Below are 21,750 nucleotides of genomic sequence, written 5' to 3'. Positions count from 1 at the left end.
CTCATATATCGAGGGTCCTAGGTTGGAATGCAGAATAACAGGCTTCACCAATGCTAATGCAATTAAAAAGGTTTCTCTAATAAACACTTAGAATTTAAAATTACTAGTTAAGGATACGTTAAAGGGGTTGACCAGTAAGACACAGAAGGAATGGCTTTTGAAAATGGGGTTTTGCAGTCATAGATAGATAGATAGATAGATAGATAGATAGATAGATAGATAGATAGATTATTAATCCCAAGGGGAAATTCACATAATCCAGCAGCAGTATACTGATACAAAAAACAATAATAAATTAAATAGTAATAAAAATTAAAAAATTAAAAAAATAAAATTAATGTTAGCATTTACTCCCCCGGGTGGAATTGAAGAGTCGCATAGTGTGGGGGAGGAACGATCTCCTCAGTCTGTCAGTGAAGCTACTCCTATGCCTGGAAATGACACAGTTCAGTGGATGCAGTGGATTCTTCATGATTGACAGGAGTTTGCTTAGTGCCCATCGCTCTGCCACAGATTTTAAACTGTCCAACTTTACTCCTACAATAGAGCCTGCCTTCCTCACCAGTTTGTCCAGGCATGAGGCGTCCACTCGCCACAACTGTCTGGTAGAACATCTGCAGCATCTTATTGCAGATGTTGAAGGACACCAACCTTCTAAGAAAGTATAGTCGGCTCTGACCTTTCTTACACAGAGCATCAGTATTGGCAGTACAGTCCAATTTGTCATCCAGCTGCACTCCCGGGTATTTATAGGTCTGCACCCTCCGCACACAGTCACCTCTGATGATCACAGGGTCCATGAGGGACCTGGGCCTCCTAAATCACATAATATGATTTGTATTTGTTTAGAGTCTTATAAATGTAAATAATAAATAAAAAATTGGTCACTTCAAGCAGTAACAGACATTAGAAACTCTAGTAATGCCTTGGTTGTATTTTAAAATCAATATAATCCTATCTTGATAAAGGTATCAATTTCTATCAAAAATATGAAAATTTCTGGGTGTGTCCAGACTTTTGACTGGTGATGTTGGTCGATTTCTTTGGCTTATTAAGGCACCAACACTAGAAAGGGACTATATAAAAACAAGATTAGGTCCCTGATATTTGAGTGGGCTCATGATGCACAAATAGGATCGAACAATGCCTGGATGGTGTTGGAGTAACTTTTTCTTCCTACTTCTCGCATTTTGAGGAATTATGAATTCCGGATTACATTTGGACGCATCTTTTCCGTTCGAGACACCGGTGGCCAAAGGATGTTTACGTAAGCGGCGCCGAACACGCACGTGGCTCTCACGTTAACAGCCTCCATTATAGTCTCCTTGTGGGTGGAAGGAAGTTTCCGTTAGCCGGGTGCCCTCCTCCATAAGTGAACTCTTTTGCGCTTATCTTCTCTGTGGCAGCGCTGCGAATCCCCCACCCCTGGTCACTGTGATTGTACACAGCAGATACTCCCAAAACTTCTCAGTCCTTGTCAGAGGTAAAGTGACTGTTTATTGGTCCTGCACGGCCTGTATCACGTTTCACTAAGAAATGGTTATTTAAAGGCAACCCACACGCTGTGCGGGCAATAAGTAAAACAGTGTACTGTAACCTTCCCCAGTGACTTCCGAGAGATCACGGAGTCATTCGAGCCTACAAATCCAATGGGGCGGCACGAGGGGTAAGAAGCCGAAGCTGCGTCACTTTTATTGCCCCGCCCGAGGCGGCTGACTGCTGTACTTCGTTCTTTCTGTTTCTTATTCCTGTTATTATTATTCGTTACTTTCATTTCTCCCCGCCCTTAAAACCACGTCGCCAGAGAAGGGGAGCTTCTCTTCTGTCTCCGCTACACCGGCGGCGATAGTCAAGCAACCTACCTAAAAAAAGACGTCTCGATAGTTCGCGAAGATAGTTGCCTCTCTCTCTCTGAAGCTCTTCCCAACGTTTATTTATTCTTCCACGAGCGTGTCCTTGTTAAGCTGTATTTAAAAAAAAACAGAAGTTCAAAGGACTCGAGGCTCCTTCAGCCGGTCTCATCTCAGCAGCGTAAGAGGAGGGGAAGAAAGAGCAAAACATTGAGAGGTGACGTTGCTGCTAGTCGAAGGAGATAAGTGGCCAAGGGACTCCTTACTTCGCGCTCGGGGGACAGAGGTGCGACTTGACTCCACGGCCATGGGGGTCACCTTAGGCGCCCCCGATTCGCCCTAAAGCCACTCGTCGGACATTTGCGTGAAGAAGGTAGCCGAGCACAGCGCGAGAGTGGCCAGCAGCTAGCCCGAGGACCTGAACTGTATAACTGGGAAGATACGCAGCCGCTGCTCTTCTGACTTTTTCCAGCACGTTTCGTCTTTTTTTCCATCTAGGATTGTATCTTAACCTGGAATCGTTCGCCCTGTTCACACAGGTAAGTGGTATACGAGGGGAGACCTGGGGAAAGTGCACCTCGATTTTAATGTTCGACCCCAAATAAAACACCTGTGTTTGGGGAAAGAAACGCAGCGGAAATGCGCCATATCGTAACCTCAACTCCTGGCACACATTTAGGTTAACGTGGTGGAGTTAAGAAAGCGAGCGAGTCCTTGCCGGAGCGTGAAAGTCCAGTAGTCGGAGCCTGCTGTCTAGCATTGTGGCGTTGAACACTTGTTTTTTGAGTGGCCCCGGGGGTGCGCGTGTAGTGTCCGTTTTGGGCACTCTTCAGGCCATTTGGGTCGTTTTCCTTTTGACATATTATGAAGTTTAGGCGATGCTTTCTTTCTTGGTAGAATTTGCCATCCTCAACGGGAGGTACTTTTTAGTCTTTGTAGCGCTTTAAAACTACATTGCCTCTCCCCGAGGTAGTCGGTTTAGGTAGAAACTGAACTGGCGAAACGTTCGCTTTCTTAATGATCGACCCTTGTTTTACTTTAATGAACGAAATAAGCAAAACTTTTTTTTACAGGTTGCCGGGCATTCTTGGTGGAAACCATTTCGTAACTTACTTATTTATAACCGCCATTCCTGGAAAGGGGGCCAGCAGCGTGATCGGGGCTTTTACATTAGTGAGAAGTCGCCGACTCCACGCAGTAATTACTTCAGTGAACCGCTAGGCTGTAATTTGGCATTTAATCACTTAGAACAATGTTTTGGTTTTTATTTTTCTGGGAGATCGTGTCGAAAATACTTTATTTGTTGTAGTTTGTGTCGCTCCCGAGGCCATGGGGATTGTTTTCCATCTGGTGTTATATGCTCTTTGCTATAAATGATTAACTGTATTTGGATCGATTGAGAGTGTTGCTTTTTTAGCCTGTAGTGGATTGAGATAAGAAGGGCAATGCCCCCACCCTTTGCTGTTTACGGCCGATCAGGGCACACATATTGGCTTTAATTATTGCAAGTAGCGCTAGACTGACTCCAGAAAAAAAAAATACAGCATACCTTTTCATCGGAACCGCTTTCACGTGCACCTGCCATTTTGTTCAGAAGAGAATGACGTCTAATAGCCGTGGAGCAGGTCGTGTTTCCCAAAGGTTGCGGGGGTCAAACTCGCACAGAAGTGCACGCTGTGCCCTTTGGCGATCCCTTCAGCAGCCAGCCTGCTGCTGCCTGGGAAGATCCAGGGGATCGAAAAGCAATGCTGATCGACTTGTAGTGAAGTCCTCTTGTAAGCCCAGGGATTTTTTTTTTTTTTGTGAGCGAGTGGCACCAGAAAATGTATAGTTAATAGAAAGGTACAATATTTGGGGGGTCATTCTTTGTATTCACTTTCCTAAGGACTGTATTAATGGACGAGTTCTGCTCTTTGTTGGAATGTTTTAAAGTAGTATTTTAAAGTTTTTTTTATTGTCTATTGTTAGCCAAGATCATGAACCCATGGAAAGTTGACTCGCTGTATTTGATCAACCCCAGACGGCAGCGACAGCAGCTGCAGGAAGCGCAGGTTTGTCTGTGTCAAACAGAGATGAAGGCTCCCGCCTCCTGCTTTCTGGGAGTGTCGCGAGCTTTGGTGATTAGCAGAGTTTACACAAATCCTCACGTTACTGCTACTGGGTATGTCCCCACTCTTTTACTGTCACGCTTTTTGTTTGGGCTTAAGACGAATTTTCCTTTCTCTGTCTCCTAAGACTTCAATTTTACACACATACCACATCGCGGCAGTTGCGCATTGTCACATCGACCCCCATTCTCTTAATTTTGGTTCATTCATTTGAAAAGTGGACACTGTAGTTTTGTTTTCAAAATGCACATTATTAGTGTCAGAATCTCGAGCAATCGGCACATATTGCAGCAGCAGCAGCATCATCTATCCACTGTATAATAAAACCCAGTTGCTGGTGTCTAGCCAAGCCCGTATGAGCAGTCTGATTGGTCAGTTTGGCTTTGGTTTGACTGGTAAGATTTGCTTCAGCTGCATATGTAATCGACACAGGATGGAACTGACAAGAGAGGTTGAGACCCACGAGCATAGTGAGGAAAGCAGGAGCATTTAGAGTCTCCCTCAAAGGCGAAGTATTTGCAAGAATACAGTATGGATGATGTTTTAACAGTGGGTATTGATTGTAGTCAAGAAGAGGTCAGGTGGCACACAAGGCGCTTGAAAATGCCAAGAGATTGAAAAGCACACTTTAGAGGAATGTGATAGATACAGAGGTTGAGACATAGGAGAATACTGAAGAAAGGGCTTAGGAGGAATGCTGAATGGTTTATGTAAGGCAAGAGATATGAAGTATTTTTTTTAAGTTATTGTTGCATGCCTTTGACAGGTAATGTAGCTAGAAGGACATGAAACAAGAACCAACCCTGGGTGGGATTCCAGGCTGGCTCTATCACAAATAATTTAAGTTATCATGAAAGCTAATTACTCATCAAGTCATTTCATGGGCTTGCAGAATTTGGTAAAGAATTCTGCAAGGATCAGTGTTGAGGAATGTTACTTTTAAAATAACTTAATTGCACTACTCATCATTTATAAAAAGTAACTAAGTATGTGAAATAGTTAAGTGCAGTGTATTACAGTGGGTTAGTTTTGCATTTCTTTATCAGTTATATGAAAGTCTGCACATTTCACTGGCTAGTGTTTGTTATTGAATTCTAAGCCCATATATAATCCTTCATAAAGCTAATCAGAAACACAGCCAAATCTAATTTTCTTGTGTTTTATTATATATTTAGTCATTCGTGTGCTGTGATATAAATAACATCCAGCTCCATTTTTCCTCCTTCGTGTGAGCAACTGGGGATTTTAGGCATAAACACTGGCTGCTGCTCTGCCATATTGCAATATTTCAAGTTATCTATACCATTTTAGTTGGATTAAACCTAAACAGACACTTTATTTAATAGGTTTCATAGGTGACCCTAACTGGGTGGATTAAATTTACCTCTCGACACATGCAGGTTTAAAAGTATGCTCTTTTGTTCAATTCTTTTCACTTGATTGCACACTACATAAATGCTTAACCTCTTCTTCATTTGCCGTTACCAGGAGGCCAGAGTGTGCACATGTGCGGTTTTACTCTTGACAGATGCGACATCTTTTTGTAAAACAAGTTAACACTAATGTGAGACAACTCCACTTTTTTGAATGGTGTGAATAAACTTCAATATTAATACAGTGCGTATATACAGCGGTACCCTTCCTTAAATGTCTGTTACTGTGAATAGTTAAGTGAACCAAAAATGAACTGATCACCAAAAGGCATAAAGTTAAAGATGACACATTTCTTTTCAGGATTTTATGCAAAATTTGTGTATTGTGTTTGTTTTGTTCAATTTTACAGTGCAAAAAGAAAGATATTTGAGGTCTCCGATAACTTTTCCCAAGGTGTAAGATCATAATTAGCTTGTTCACAGTGATCTTTGGGAAACCTCTGGTGATGCAAAATGCAAGGCTCTATAAATTCTGTGACTACTTAAACCTTGGCCCAACAATTGACAGCCATGGGCTCCTCTAAGCAGCTGCCTAACACTCTGAAACGTATAATTGATGCTCACAAAGCAGGAGAAGGCTACAAGAAGATAGCAAAGAGTTTTCAGGTAGCTTTTTCCTCATTTTGTAATGTTATTAAGAAATGGCAGTTAACAGGAACATTGGAGGTCAATCTGAGATTTTGGAGACCAAGAAAACTTGCTGAATGAATTTGTTCATAAGATTGCTAGAAAGGCAAAACCCCTCCGTTTGACTGCAAAAGACCTTCAGGAAGATTTAGCAGACTCTGGAGTGTTGATGCACTGTTCTACTGTGCAGTGACACTTGAACAGATTAATATGACCTTCATGGTAGAGTCATCAGAAGAAAAAAAAATCCCTTTTTAGCCAGAGAAAAGCCAAGCAAAATGACACCTTGTATTGGCTAACTAAAAAGATTACAATATGCAAGCTTTCGAGGCAACTCGGGCCCCTACTTCAGGCAAGATGTAATACAGAAACTGGAGTTCGCTGTGTTTATATCCACATACTAAGACAAGAAATAACATTGGTAAATCTTTAAATGAAAAATCTTAAATATAAAAAATTAACAGGTTCATTCAGGCTAAGATTAATTTAACAAGAGAGAGAAGAACAACGTATGGTCAAGATCTTTGGATAAGATAACTGTCCAACAAAGTCCTTTAAAGTTTGTGATGAGTTTTTCAAAACAATGTGGGTCTGTAGACAGGTTATCTGTGTCAGTCTGAGAGATGCAAACAGTCCTCATACCTGGCTATAAATCTCTTGTCTATATTCAAGCCATGTTGTAATGTATTCAATTTTAACATGAGTTTAACTTCCCATTCTTTTCTTTCTTACTGTGTTTTGAATTTGCCCATAAGCACTGTGACTTTAAAGTCCCTCTCACAGTGTCCATGGCTGTTGAAGTGGGCCGCTACAGGAACATCTGTGTTGCCATGTTTAATGTGGAATCTGTGTAAATTCATTCTCTGGCGAAGTGTTTGTCCAGTTTCTCCCTCATAGAGTGCAGTGTCAGGACATTTCATGCAGAGAATTAGGTAGACAACATTAGATGATCTACAGGAAATGATCCCTTTATGTGATGTTCAAGTCGGCAGTGTGGTGTAACTATACAGTCTGTATTGTAGATGTGGGCACACGTTTTGCATCTTTTCTGTAGGCAGGGAGATGTGCTATTTACTGCCATTTTAGCCACAAAAGTACCACCTGGAGTTGACAAATGAACATCTAAACAAACCAGATGCATTTTGGAAAGAAGTCTTATGGACTGATGAAGTCAAAATAGAACATTTTGGCCACAGTGTGCAAAGGTATGCTTGGAGAAATAAGGATGCAGAATTTCAGGTAAAGAACACCTCTCCAGCAATTAATCATGGTGGTGGATCAATTATTTTTTGGGCTTGTGTTGTAGCCAGTAGTGCAGGGAACATGTCATTGGTGGAAGGTAGAATGGATTCAAATAAATACCAGCAAAGTCTGGAAGCAAAGCTCACATAATCTGTGTGCTTTTTTAAAGTTAAAAAGAGGATGGGTCATACACCAAGAAAATAATTCGAAACACTCCTCCAAATCTTCAAAGGAATACCTCAAGAGGCACAAGCTGAGCATTTTGCCATGGCCCTCCCCCAACCTAAATTGAAAATCCATGGATAGGTCTCGGAACAGCAGTGCATGCAAGGTGGCCCAAGAAACTTCAACTTTATGCCTTTTGGTAACCAGTTCATCTTCTGCTCACTTAACTCTTCACAGTAGCAGACATTTTAAGTAAGGGTGCCTAAACCTTTGCATACTACTGTGCATGTTTGTGTGTATATTGTGCAGGTAACACAGGCATTTTTTCCCCAAAGGTAAAGTATTGTGTTACATTACTTGCGACATGACCATGTAATGCATATTATAATATGTTCTTCTGAACACTGGCAAGGATTGTCTGTCTGTATATTTTTTGGGAAGAACGTCCTTTGAAATAGAGATTTTTTTATTACACTTGTAAACTGCTAGTTCCAGGCAACCATTTTCTACCATTTACTAATGCTGAAAAGTTATGTCCACTGTTGCTGACAGCTAAAAATCTTTTACATGCTGATGTTTGAGAGAAGCACCACCAGATGTTTTTTTTATTTGCACCTGTAGTAGTCGTGTGCTACATTCACAGACAAGAAATACGAGTTTCATATGAACCACCCTACAAAGTGGGAGCTTGCAGTGGAGAAATCTGTTTTTAAAAAAAAAAATAAATAAATAAATTCTGCCTGAACTCCCAAGAGCTGCGATATAAGATTGGCCTCTCAACTTTTTCCAGAGTATACAGTAAAAAAATGTTTAGCCAAATGAGCCCGAGATGACACTGCTTCTATTGGAGTGATGAAATATATGCCTAATATATTAAGTTTGCATTTTATTTTTATAAAGAAAAAACTTGACTTTCTTTAAAATTGCTTGCTCTGTTGACTAAGCAGCAAGTCAACAGTGATCTTCCAACCCAAACTGGAAATTCATATGAACAAAATGAAGTGGGAAATTGAAACTTCACAAGAAGGAATGCTGACATTTCTCACAGCACTTTAACACAGCATCAGTAGTCTGTCCGTTTCTGGGATGCACCAGTTTTAACACTGATCCTGTACTCCTGTCGAAACATTATATGATAACCCTTGACAAAATTAGAAGCTGCTTTTTGCAGAGAGTTACTTGAGTGTTGTTTAATAAAAGCTTATGAACCTTGTTAAGTTATTTTTGGATAGTCATAGTTTTTAAATATGAAAGTATGTCTTGAAAGTATTAATTAGGCCAACATGGTAGCAATACAGAAATTGGAGGTTTTTAGTATTTGATTTCGCAGCCCCACTGATTTTTCAATACATTTTGCTGCAAAATATTTCTATGAACATCAGTTTTTTTTTTTTTTTTTTAGGTCCAGCGGCATTGCAACACATCTACTCCCTTTAACTCTTGGTATATTTTTAAACAAATAAAAACAAAGTACCCATTTAGTTTTCTTTGGGCTGTCCCAACAAATAACCTGAGAATGTTTAGGATTGCTTTAGGGTTCTGATGACTTCAATAACTACTATAAACTTCTTAAACCCACTCAGCCTATTTGAGGGTCAGGGGGGCTTGACCTGTACAGGGAGAAACCATATAAGATAGCCCATTGCAGGGGCTTCATGGACAATTGGCCACATTATTTACTCAAACAGACTGTGTGGATAGTCTTTGACACATTTCATTTCTTTAGTCCTCGGGAATAGAGAGACTTTTTAATCAAAGTTGATTATACTGATATCATTAGAGACCATGCAGCTTGTCGAAGCACACATAGGTAAGCAGAGTTAAGTATATTAGTAAAACATAAGGAGGCTTGATGCTTAATTTTTCATGAGTGTTCTGCAGAAATCTGCAAAAAACGTGGCTTTTAGATGCTTTTTGATGTGTCATTTTTCCTTTGTAGTAAGATCATTTTAATATATGCAGGTTTTATGCATCATTCTTGTGCATTTGGTGTGAAGTTTGCATGGTCTCGCTGTGTTTGAATGGCTTTAGTTGGGTGCTTAATTGATCTGAACAAATTGTCCCAATGTAGTGGATAGGAGTTCCATTGATGGTAGCTACTGAATTGTGTTTCTGCTTTTAGGATTGCCCCTGGTATGCAGCAGTATTGAACTTTGTGATTCTGCTTACAAATGGATGGGATAGGTAAATACAGTACATTTAGAATGCTTTGTGGGTTAGACAGAATATGCCATGACTCCACAAGAGGGGCTGCATGCCTTACTCTTAAGTGTTCTCTTTATGGAGCTTTCATAAGTAGCCCATGAATATGACAGTTTATAAGTTTCACCAAACAAGCATGAGTACACAACTGCAACTGGAAATGAAACAAAATATTTCTTAAAGCAATTAAGATAAAGCACAAACTAAGTTGTCTGCTTGTACTATCAGGCTCCCACTGGCTCTCCCCAGAATTTGCTCAGGCTATTGACATTGTTTTGCCAGAGACCCGGGGCTTATCAGATGGCATTTTTGTCCCAGAGAGTTCTACTCTGAAAGGCGCAGTGTTCTCCACAGAAATTAAATTGTAATACCCTCTGTCTGTCTTTTGAATTTTTTGGCTTCATTAGATGTTATTTATCCTTTTTGTACACTAAGGACCTCATTTCAACCCTCAGATTTCATCTTGTCTGTTTGTCTCTATTTTGTTCATCAGTTACACAAAAGCAATTGAAGTGAACTGAAACGGCTGAGTTGATCTTAATGAAATTTTGCATGTATAATAAACTTGAACACGCTTAAATCCAGGCTACATAATGTTTCAGAAATTTTAATTGGGATGGGTGGTTATAATGGAGTGGTGGGATCAGCTGGGTGAAAACATACATCAGTCCAAAATAGCTGAGTTGAAGTGTATGAAATTGGCATATATGTTCTTCTTGATGCTATTTAAAATCTAGGTGTTTCAAACATTCTGTTGAGAAACTGTGTTATCCTGCCAGAACAGTTCAGCTGATAGCAATGAACTAGGCATATTATTTATGTTTCACACTACTTTTCAATAAAGGCTACATTAACATCAGTGATTGGTATATTGGAAATGACGGCGAGTTGGGTGGGTGTCTTTTAATGGGGGGGCTAACACAAGTTGCACATCAATCAAAAGCCGCTGCGTCTTCATAAAATTTTGTATTTGCATTGTTTTTGCAATTTAAAATATAGACTTAAAGGAGCTTCAAGACTTGCATTGTGGAGTTATAATTGGAGGTATAATACAATTAAAACCATGGATTACTCAAAACTGCTAAGTAGACATTAATGAAATTTTGCATAATAATGCAGATTACCCAACTTAATAAATTGAGTTTATGGAGTTTCAAAAGTTTTATCATGCTGTTTAAATTGCTCAATTATTCACCATTCTATCTGGTTTATTAATGTGTGAATAAACATCTCTTTATTAAGCCACAGTAAACCTGGAAATACTAAGAAGTACTGTTCACTCGGCAATTAGGAATCCAATCATACACAAAAAGTGCAAATTCTAGGTGCATGAGAGCAGAGAAATTATCATTTATCAGAGAGGTAGCATAGGTGACAGATGGGATAGTTTGTCTAGTTTGTATGTTTCAAATTTGTCGTTCGTGAATTTGATTCTGCAAAATAAAGTGAGAATTGATAACCGCTGGCGCCTGCTCTGTTGTGGTGCTTGGGATAGGTCGTGACCCACTTTCACCCTAAAATTGGATCTAAGAAGGTTCAGAAAGTACTGTAAATAGGTGGGTGGTTATTGATTGCTAATTTAACAAGTTGTTGTGCAGTATCTGAGTGACAGTATTAATTACTATGTTTGATCACTCTTGCTGTATGTAGAGAAGTCTACACCCTTTAAAGCTATACACAAAACTGTTGTATATTTAATGCACTTTCAAAGTAGTTCTCCAGATTATAGTTTTTTTTTTTTTTTGCATTTATCAATTGTATGGTGGTGTTTAAATACAGCTGACTCACAGTTCCAGGTTGTTGGATTTGAAATTGGGCCCTGACTGTGCCAATTTGTGTAGATATTTCTTTGTCGCTACACGTGATTTTCATTCCACATCCCAATGACCTGTAAAAGTTATGTTGTTAGCTAATAATGAGCCTGATACGTGTGATTGTGCCTCCATTTACTAAAGGTTCCTGATATGTGATTTATATTGCTGGAATAGGCAATTGGCTCCATGAGACTCTGAATTGGGTAAGTGAGGTAGAAAATGGATGGATTTTAACTTGATCAGTAAGTGGTAGGGACTTCTTGTGCAGTCTCCAGACACCGCACAATCCATACATAAACAGAGTTTACAGTGAGATTGTTGTCATGGCACAGTTAATAGGGTCTTTGTTCTGCCAGTAATAGTTGTATGTTGGTAGCTTGGCAATTTTGGCTTCCAAATGGAAGATGCACTTTGGAATTTTCTGTGTATGCACACCTGGAAGAGATCAGCTCTTTGTTAAACTGGATAACTCCAGATTGTGTAGGTCCTTTTGATGCTTGCACACTCTTTAGTTGTATAGTACTTTTGTTTATCTGACTTTTGATCCCTTTTAAGATTTAAATTCAGAGGATTTTTATGGTGGCTTAAGGGTCTTTCTCAAAGTAGGAGGGAGTGTATGAAAGCAAGTGAAATTGTATCCCATTTATTTTATTTTTGTTTTAGCTTGCAGATGGCTGGAAGCTTGTGTTGTTTTTTTTTTTTTTTTATTTTGATCTGGCAACTTCTGTTTTTAATTTGCACATGTTTGACACAGTTGAATTCGAAGAAGCCATCACTAATGTGAAGAATACTACTGAGTACTAAAAATTTTGTCACAGTTTTCCAATCATTTTGTGCTTTCGTGTGCAAGTCTTGCCGAATATACCAGGCCGAAAGCTTGGTCACAGGCAAGCAGCTTGATCGACCGCTGTTTAGTTGGAGCAGGAGAACCTGCTGCTTGGATGCAGGGAATTACAAAGTACATGTCCCAGTTGTGCTGTCTCGGGGAGTATCTCTCAAAATTGACTGCTTGTGCAGCCATGCTAGAAGTTCTGTCACAAATTAGATGCTGTCTATGTAGTTGAAGAGAGGTAGAACCTGCAGTTTGTGGAGAATTCGCCTACAGTATCACCCCAAATAACAGCTGTACTTCGAGAATCGCAACGTCGGCACGTTCTGTGTGGCGGTATCAGTAGTCGGAGGTGGTTTTTCATGCCGTCATTGTGCTTTTTCCAAATCTATGAAGTACTGTGGTGTTCTCAAACTATAGGATGTTTAAGGTCAACATACTATACATAGTCATGGCTTATTTCACTTTAAATTATTTGTGTTTTGTGCCTTACTGTCTTTTTAGATTAATAATTTTTAAAATTCTTCTGTAAAATATGTAATCAAGCATTAGACATTTTTTGTTAACAAACAGTTCTTACTTACATACAAAATTTGGTTATGAATATTGGCAGGAATCTGTCTCTTTAAGACTCTGGGGCGCCTGTAACATGCAGTATAGGATGGAAGAAGGAAAATTTAAAACATGGTCTGTTTCAAATTAATGCATTGGGCAGGTGGGGGTGTTTAAACCACAAAAAAGATGGCAAAATACCACCTTATTGCACACTAATTAAACTGAAAATCCCACTCTGTAGTACTGGAATCATGGCTTAACAGAGAAGCGTAGCCCTTTAATTCTGCAAATAAAGATAATTATATTTATAGTCTTATTCCACCTGTTGGTGCTCCTCCACTTCCTAAACCATACCAGTTATTATACTCTTTGTGGTAGTGCAACAGGAGTGCACTTAAGGAAGTACTACATATTTTGAAGGTTGTGTTTGGCTTTGAATTTATTAGTAAAAAATTAAAATGGTTCATAGCAAGGAGGCAGATGTCAAAATCATACTATCTTGTCTTGTTTAACTTTAGTGTATCAGGTAAAGGCATCCATATTTAAAAGGAAGTAATTGGAAGGAAATTATAATAGAAAACCAAGCAATAAACACCTGTGTTCCTTGTTTGAGCCTTAGTGTTCAGAAAATGGATCGATATGACAGGGACAGCTACAAAACATCTGTCTAACTACACAGACAGGAGATAAACTTCCTGCCATTACAAACCTTCGATCATCTTTATACTATACTGATATGTTTGTTGTGTCATTTTTTTTTAAAGTTATTTCCTACAAAGTTTTGTAACAGTACTGTCTCCTGGTGGTGTCAGCTATACTCGGCTCCTATTCTGGGTATATTTTTGTTTTTCCAAGTGGTCTCTTAGCTGCTTACCCTTTAATATTTAATATCTTTTGAATTTATTCTTATAAAATGACCCTCCAGTTATAAGTACTATGTAATTTGACTATAATTATGACTGTGTTTATAATTTAAAGTAAACACAAACCTATATGTAACAAAAAATACACTGGTGTATTTTTTTTAATTATTTAGGCTCTTAAAATATCTACCGTAGATCCCGTTATATAAGCCGAGAATTTCGTCTTAGATTTTTGGCTTGGAGTTTGGGGGTCGGTTTATACAACGAGTATCGTTTCAGATTCAAGATTTCCAGCACAATGCCGGTTTTGCCGATGAATACAAAAGTAAATAATGACGAAACCACAGAGCCATCTTTCAGATGAAGAAGTAACTTTGCATGCCGGTACTTTAAATTAAATAAAGAATTTATTCAAAAAAGTGTTCTAGTTGTTGATTTTATTAATAAAATTTATAATAAATTATCGGGAAGTTTAAAATGAAATTTTTGTTTTGATTTACGATCAACATCTTGCGCTACTTAAACGGATGCGGTCACGTGTATCCGCTTGCGCGATTGTAAAAAAACAACTGAGAGCGTTAGTAGTGTCAGTCGGAGCCCAGATACATATATATATAATATAATATAATTCATTAAGACCATGCAAGCAAGACACATAATTGCTAAGGAAGGAAGAGAAGGTAAAAGAAAGTGATCACAATCGAAACGAAGATGGACATTGTGTGGAAATATCTCCTCCCTTCCTGCAGCCCAAAGATGTCAAATTAAATGGGGAGTACAGTATGAAATTGTTTCTAGAATAGAATGCCTTTTATTGTCACTATACGCATCTACAATAAGATTAAAAGCAGCTCCTTCAGTGCAGAAAAGAGTTCTGTATAGGGCTTGTATGGTTGTTTTTTAGCTTTAGCATAACGCCGGATCTGCGGCCCCGCTTCTGCTTTCTTTCCCTCCTCCGTCTGTGTCGTCTCCTAGACCCGACAACAATCCACGGAGAGCCCACTGGTCTCGTTATGTTGTCTGGGATGTTGTGCGTGTGATGAAAAACACTCGAAACAGATGTCTGGCTCTGGACACCGATGTCTATGAGGTTCTGAACTTATTTTAAAATATTACTGATTAGATCCTGCCATGTTTTGAAAAAGGTCTGTACAGATCCTCTAACCGAGTATTTGATTTTTTCCAATTTCAAATAATATAACACATCGGTTTCCCACTTACTTAAAAGAGGAGAGTTTGGGTTCTTCCAGTTTAGCAGAATAAGTCTGCGTGCCAAAAGTGTAGTGAATGCAATCACAATTTGTTTGTCCTTCCGCACTTTAAACCCATCTGGAAGAACCCCAAACACAGCTGTTAATGGGTTAGGAGGGATTGTGAGTCCAAGGCTGTCTGACAGGTAATTAAAAATTTTTGTCCAGAATAATGTTAATTTGGTGCAGGCCCAGAACATGTGACCTGTTGAGGCTGGGACTTGGTTGCAACGTTCGCAGGTTGGATCATGTCCTGGAAACATTTTGGAGAGTTTTAGTCGAGACAGATGTGCTTGATATATAATTCTGAGTTGTATAATTGTATGCTTTGCGCATATGGAGCTCGAGTGAATTCTCTGCATTGCTACTTTCCACTCCTTTTCTGATATATTAATTGAGATCTTTTTCCCAGTGTACTCTTGGATCTTTGAAAGGGAGGGATTGTAAAAGGATTTTATATATTGTAGAGATGGAGTCTAACTCCTTGAAATTGAGCAATAATTTTTCCAGCATGGTTGAGGGTGCAAGATGAGGAAAATCTGGAAGGTTCTGTTTAACAAAGTTCCTGATTTGAAGATAGTGAAAGAAATGTGTAGTTGGAATGTTAAATTTGGAATGTAATTGTTCATAGGATGCAAAGACGTTGTCTATATAAAGATCTCTAAGCAAGTTAATTCCAAATTTTTCCAGATATTAAAACTGCATATGTTTGTGAAGGTTGAAAGAGGTGGTTCTCTTGCAGAGGTGCCACAGATAGAAGCTTCTCCGTCTTAAAATGCTTTCTACATTGGTTCCAGATTCTAAGTGAGTGGAGCACAATTGGGTTATTAGTGTATTGCCGATAACGTGTGTTTTATTGGAGCACAGAGCAAGGAATACAAAGAAGTACTACAAGATTTTACTTCTATTGCGGTCCAAGCCTGTGTATGTTCTTCTATTTGTGTCCAGGTTGTTATCGCCTGTATATAAGGTTCTGAATGGTGTAGCGGATGTTCGCCGAACCGATCGTGCACAAACAAGGACAAAAAAAAAAAAAAAGTACAAAAACAACAAAAAAGTGCACTGAAAAGTTGAGCCCTGAGCCGCTGCGACCATGCGCGCCGCCATGCTCCTAGCTTAATCGAAGTAGGCTAGGCACTTTTTATAACTTTTTAGTTAGTACATTAGAAAAATTATTGGTGTTTTGGTAAATTATGCACTTTATATTATATATCAAAAATGCTGTCAGTCTCAAATTCTCGCCGATAAACATTATAAATATACCCGAAGAGACACTTTTAAGGAAATTTAGAAAATTTTGCTTGGAGAAGGGGGTCAGCTTAAATACCGGTCATCGGCAAATACATGTAATTTAGTAGGTAGAGAAGGGGTTCGGCTAATATACCGGGTCGGCCTGTATTACGGGATCTACGGTAGTTGACGACCGAGAAAAGAAAAAAAAAAAGTACTCTCCCAATTTGAACCGCCATCTATTAAATGACTGACCAGTCCCACTGGGTTCATTCTGCAGTTGACCATGATGCAGGAAAATATGGATGGTTCTAGCTGGATAGGATTTACAAGCCATTTATTAAGATGAAACTCAAAACTGAAGAGAAAGTTTATCTTGGTGCCAGAGAGTGGCAACATGGTGCATGTTGATTGGGTATCGCAGAATGAAGGATGGATGCAGGTTCAAAGAATAGGTGACCAAATTGGCACTCCCAATGCTACAACTACTACTACAGTAGGTCTGATCTGTCATTAGTATCCACTGAACTGAGGATGCTGTATCTGTGACACAGCATGCAAAGGTAAAATAATGTGTCTCTACACTTTATGCAAGAACTCTAGTCCTCTTGAATTCTGGCCCCCAACAGCAGATCTCAACTTTGCAAGATGCTAATATCTTTTGAATGCATAATACTATAAAATATGTAAATGTTAATATTTATCAAGGACAGTGTAATGAGTTGTTATGGACTATAATGTTGTTTTAACAGGAAATCTACTTTGCTGATGATTACATTTTAAAAGTCACTGAAAGCATCCAGTTGCTAGTAAATGTTTTGAAATGTTTAGGTCAGTGTTTTTAACACTAGAATTACCAGAGCCTACGAAAAAACTCGTAATTCCGTCCCACCTTAAACTGCTTCTTAAATCCCTTCACACCTCTCCGCCAGCGCCCTTTGTCTTCTAAATGTGCTGATAAAGAGAAGCCGGCTATTCCATCCCCCCACCAATTTAGAACGTGCACGAACTTCTCTTAGCTCATGCCTTGATTGAGTATCTGGGAGTGAAGTGGAGTTTTAGAGTGAAATAATAGATCGTTGTTTGGAACACACGCATTTCATGTCTGTTCCGTTTCTACAGTAATCTGTGTCAACACATTGTTAAAACAGAAACTTTTTTTATATTCTAGTAGTAGATGACAAAATGTAGGCATAAACTATATAATGTATGAAGCCTGAAGTCCAAATCCATACAACCCCATCTGACACGGCTGTTTTCACTAAAGACGCGCTATAGCTCTGCAGTGTACCACGATGCATACTAACGCCCCCCAAGGTTATGACACACAAACGCTGGCGAAGCTGCCTTCTTCGTATCTCACCGTCACTTGCTTTTCTTTTTATTCAGTTTTATTGAGTGTTCCTGCTGTATGCTTTTTCTTTTGCACCCCAGGACATGCAGAAGAAAGAATGGTAAAGACCAACTTCGGCGCTATATGCAATCATCAGACACTCCCCATCTGCCCGTGTCGTTCAAACACAGGAACATATATTGGTGTAAAAGTATAACAAAAGTGCACTTTTATTCAAGTGCACTTTTTCCATCGCCTTTTCCTGTAAGAAGCAGTGTACACACTTCTCTCTATGCTGTGGTTTCTATTACACACCTGAAAGAAAGAGACAATACATATGAACATATCCAGCATACAGCAACATGCGGGACTGGCAGGAACACTCAATAAAACTGAATAAAAAGAAAATCAAGTGACGGTGAGATACGAAGAAGACAGCTTCGCCAGCGTCTGTGTGTCAGAACCGGGGGGGCGTTAGTATGCATCGTGGTACAGCACAGAGCTATAGCGTCTGTATTCTGTTTCTTTTGTACTCCAGGGCACGCAGAGGAGAGAATAGTAAAGAGCAGTAAGTTTGCGCTATATGCAATCATCAGACACTCTCCATCTGCCCGTTGTTTTGTTATACTTTTCAATACTTTTATACTGCTCAAACGGGCATGCTCAAAAATACACGTGTAATGCCACGAAAAGTGCACGCAGACACTTCATTTCAAACAAAACAAGTGCACTTTTATTCAAAACTACCTGTATAACCGAAGAAAAAAGAAAGCAAGATACAGTAGGCGATTGATACGACATCTTGCATGGTGCAATGCTAAGAAGTGCAGATTTTCATTCCGTGCTATATAAAATCATCACATTCAAATATTAACAGTTCCCACACACCCAAGGACCGTCCTTCCTACATTTACGACATGTGTACTTGTTGCCGTGTACACACCTCTCTGTGCTATGGTTTCTATTACACTGAATGAGCACCTGACACTGTACTTTCTTCCCTGGGGGAAGGTCCCGCATCAGAGAATTTCCAGTTCCTGCATAAATTCACACCGATCTGACGCTGTTCGTTTTCAAATAATATTGCATTAGTGCGATTATATTTTCACATATATTGTCTTTCTTTCAGGTGTGTAATAGAAACCACAGCATAGAGAGAAGTGTGTACACTGCTTCTTACAGGAAAAGGCGATGGAAAAAGTGCACTTGAATAAAAGTGCACTTTTGTTATACTTTTACACCAATATATGTTCCTGTGTTTGAACGACACGGGCAGATGGGGAGTGTCTGATGATTGCATATAGCGCGAAGTTGGTCTTTACCATTCTTTCTTCTGCATGTCCTGGGTGCAAAAGAAAAGCATACAGCAACATGCGGGACTGGCAGGAACACTCAATAAAACTGAATAAAAAGAAAAGCAAGTGACGGTGAGATACGAAGAAGGCAGCTTCGCCAGCGTTTGTGTGTCAGAACTGGGGGGTGATTGTGCGTTAGTATGCATCGTAGTACACTGCAGAGCTATAGCGTCTTTAGTGAAAACAGCCGTGTCAGATGGGGTTGTATGGATTGATTCTGAACGCGACTGAGAGAGTGAAAAGTGAATAAAAAAAAGCTAACCTTTACAAAGATCATAAATTGCACCGGCTGTTACAGACTGAAATCAGATGTATGTTTTTATTCTAAAACAGTAAGACTAAGAACAGTTTACTTCTCAAAAGGGAGGGCAGGATCGAACCCGTGACCCCTTGATTTCCAAGCGGGGGCTGTATCTATTGAACCACGGAGTCAGTTATAGTAAACTGGTGTCAATGTCGCATGTTAAGGCGGCTTTTTCTTTCTGCAGTTATATGTTTGAATAAAAGTGCAATTGTGTTATTCTTGTGAAAATGTTTCTTTGCTATTTGGACTTCAGGCTTCATACATTATATAGTTTATGCCTACATTTTGTCATCTACTACTAGAATATAAAAAAAGTTTCTGTTTTAACAATGTGTTGAAACAGATTACTGTAGAAACGGAACAGACATGAAATGCGTGTGTTCCAAACAACGATCTATTATTTCACTCTAAAACTCCACTTCACTCCCAGATACTCAATCAAGGCATGAGCTGAGAGAAGTTCGTGCACGTTCTAAATTGGTGGGGGATGGAATAGCCGGCTGCTCCTAGCTTCTCTTTATCAGCACATTTAGAGAACAAAGGACGCTGGCGGAGAGGTGTGAAGGGATTTAAGAAGCAGTTTAAGGTGGGACGGAATTACGAGTTTTTTCGTAGGCTCTGGTAATTCTAGTGTTAAAGCATTTAAAACTGACCTTTAGCGAGTGGTACTTGTATAAAATCATGTAAGTTTCGGAATGGAGCATGAAGAGGAGAAAATATTTTGCTTGACCTTGCCTGCCATCTTGCACTTCATGACGTTGCAGGACATTCATTGTTTGGAGCCTTTATTGATAGGGCTTAAGATGATTATAAGAACTGGCTCTTGTAAAATAGGCAAGCCGAATTGCTCTAGTTAAATGTCATTCATCTAAATGATTTAGAATTTTAAAATCAATGAAAACAGTCCTCCCTCTAGCGTGGTATTTCTCAAAAAGATAAAAAAAGTTAAAAAAAAAAAACTTTGATCAAAATAAGTATACTAACAAGTTATCAAGCATCCAATTTTTCTGGGTTGTGTAGAAGGAGTAAAATATTAACAGAAGAACTCTGTGACTTTGAAATATTTGACAGGAGTAAATACATTTGAAGTGAATTAATTACAAAGTGTGACAGTTTTATGGTATTGCAAATATAGATTATTCAAGTAAAGACTCAAGGGTGGGATAAAGGCTACAGCAAACGCACCATTTCAGTCTTGATGGAGTTATTCTAGAAGTATTTAAAGCCCTTTCTACACTAGCAGTTTTAACATTTGCTCTGAGTCTGTGCTGTATGAAAACAACCACTTGCTAGTATAAAGAAACATTAATTCATGTGTATATTACTATTGTAGGAGGAAAAAAAGACTGCATTAATTATGTCAGCTTCTTCTAGACAACAAAGTCAATGCTTTTGCGACTGTGGGAGGTATTTTCTGCAACAAAGGAAATTAAATTTAATTTTCAAAGTCTATATACAACAATAATACATAGTTTAAAAATAAAATGAAATAACAGCGTTTATGATTTCATTTTCAGCCTGAACAACAATGGAGCTACAAAACAAAAGTAAAATAATAATAATAATTCTTTTGCGTTTTATATAGCGCTTTTTCTGACTACTCAAAGTGCTCAGCAATTGCAGGTTAAGGGCCTTGCTCAAGGGCCCAACAGAGCAGAGTCCCGTTTGGCATTTATGGGATTCCAATTGCCAATGCAGATCCCTAGCATCAGAGCCACCACTCCGCCTACAAAAAAAATACAAACAAGCACTGGCGCCACCTGCTGCTCATTGAATTTTCATTTTCAAGTTCTCGACATGCAGATACATTTTAATTAGCTAGAGTCAATGGGCGGGGCTTTGTACCTTAGTTTTCCACAGTTGTCCTTCTTTGCTGTAGCCACATTCTCCAGCGAAACTGTCTTAAAATAATCCAAAGACCGTGCATAATTGTAGTTCTGATGTAATTAATTAAATTAAATTAATATTTAACATGACAATTAGCTTTTATTGCAGCAATTTACATTTATTTACATTTACTGAAGTGTAAATGAGACACTTTGTGTGTGTGTGTGTGTTTTTTTTTTTGTTTTTTTTTTTTGTATTACATAATTTACGTCTGTCCACAGTTTTTACCACCTGCTCCTTTATAAACAAAAAGAATGAACTTTAAACTAACATGAGCTGTCCTAGAAAGTATTGAACATATCATTCCAAAATATGCTTGAACAAGTGCAAAAAATTTTTGAATTGCATTTTTATATATTTGTTTCATATTTATATTTGTACTAGAAAAATACCCACGCTTCGCAGCGGCAAAGTACAGCATTAAAATTTTTATTAAGGAGAAAATTAAACCTTTTTAAACTGAGGGAAAAATGCCAATAATTATTTGTTAAGGATCTCTTTGTATACCACGTTGTCAGTTCGGCCCTCCGGTTGTAACATGACCAAGCTGTGCGCTGAGCTTACTCTTGAGCATATAACTTACAGTTGGCCATGTGAACAGTAATCTTGTCTCAAATCTCACAGCTTGGATTGCTGCTGTCATAATCGGTTTGAGTTTCATGGTTTGTTTCAATCACGACAGTATTTGTAGGACTTGTGTTGA

The 21,750-nt window shown here is 38.8% G+C and overlaps 1 protein-coding gene across 6 annotated transcripts in view; it reads left to right on the top strand.

The window, feature by feature from the left end:
- The first annotated feature begins 1,316 nt into the window (after positions 1–1,316).
- Positions 1,317–21,750, top strand: part of b3gnt2b (UDP-GlcNAc:betaGal beta-1,3-N-acetylglucosaminyltransferase 2b) — a 91,354-nt gene continuing 70,920 nt past the window's right edge. For 3 of the 6 annotated variants that reach the window (XM_039737878.1, XM_039737877.1, XM_039737876.1), the window contains exon 1: positions 1,509–2,389. The gene's annotated coding sequence lies outside the window, so the exon portion shown is untranslated. Of the gene's footprint in view, positions 2,390–21,750 lie in introns of all 6 variants that reach the window. The other 3 variants (XR_005630826.1, XR_005630825.1, XM_039737875.1) reach the window with 3 other exon arrangements.

The sequence above is a fragment of the Polypterus senegalus genome, chromosome 16 (genome assembly GCF_016835505.1).
Source record: "Polypterus senegalus isolate Bchr_013 chromosome 16, ASM1683550v1, whole genome shotgun sequence".
Classification (NCBI taxonomy): Eukaryota; Metazoa; Chordata; class Cladistia; order Polypteriformes; family Polypteridae; genus Polypterus; species Polypterus senegalus.
The sequence above is the reverse complement of the archived record's forward strand: the minus strand, read 5'-3'. Positions and strand labels throughout refer to the sequence as shown.